This window comes from Pygoscelis adeliae, unplaced genomic scaffold (assembly GCF_000699105.1).
Source record: "Pygoscelis adeliae isolate BGI_AS28 unplaced genomic scaffold, ASM69910v1 Scaffold262, whole genome shotgun sequence".
Taxonomy (NCBI): domain Eukaryota; kingdom Metazoa; phylum Chordata; class Aves; order Sphenisciformes; family Spheniscidae; genus Pygoscelis; species Pygoscelis adeliae.
Window position 1 is genome coordinate 398,718 of NW_008824184.1, and position 914 is coordinate 399,631.

A 914-nucleotide genomic window follows, 5' to 3' on the forward strand; every position below is an offset into this window, starting at 1 on the left:
TTGTGTGCTCCAGTCCTCTTGCGATGCTCTGGGCTCCTCTGACATGCTGAGCCAAGAGGCTCCCTCTGTTAGACGCTGCTCTGTCTGTCTCCTCCCTGCACACTCGGCAGCCCTGATCCAGGTTCCCTCTGCGATGCTCAGGAGGCAAGGAAGCCTCGGACTGCCAGAAGGAGCAGCAAGACAGCAGGCAGGGCTGCGAGGCAGCTCCAGACTGCTCTGCTTCCCCAAGGGAGATCCTGCTGTCTCCTAGCTGGGTGTTTTGGGAAGTCGTGTGCTCTATGAGGAAACACGAAGAAGTTGAAGGAAAAGCCTGAGAGGGACAGGAGGGAGTTTTGGCACAGCAGCAAAGCACAAAATAGATGCTTTTGCCTGCTGTCATCAGGAATCTTCCACTACAATCTGCTGTGCCGTCTGTCGGCAGTGAAACAGCTGGGGGGACTTCATTCCCTTTTGCTTCTTGAACTGCATCTGGCCACCAAGACCTATTTCTGTCCTTTGATCATTAAGAGGAAAGTTGTCCTGGGTAGTACAGCAAAGAGCTCCGGGCCCTTGACTTAATGGTTGCGTTGCAGAGAGGATGTTTAAAAATTGGTCATTTCAAGTATAACAAGATGAGGAGCAGCTGCTGCACTGGCTGTGTCCTGTCTGAGCGTGTGAGAGTGCTGCTAGTGAGGGCCAAGGGCCTCACACAGTGATTTCTTGCATTGCCAAACTGGCCCTGTGCTTGGGTGATGTCAGGCACTGTTTTTCAGGCAGTTGGGCAGGAATTGAGTGGCAGCCCAGCACCCTCCACCCGAGAGCTGCTCCTGATGAAGCTGCCTGCTGCCTTTGATGCATCAGTGCAGGCAGCTGGCAGCATTTTCTGAAGTGGTTTATTTGAAGTCTCTCCGGCAGGCTGGTGGCCCTGCCGGAGA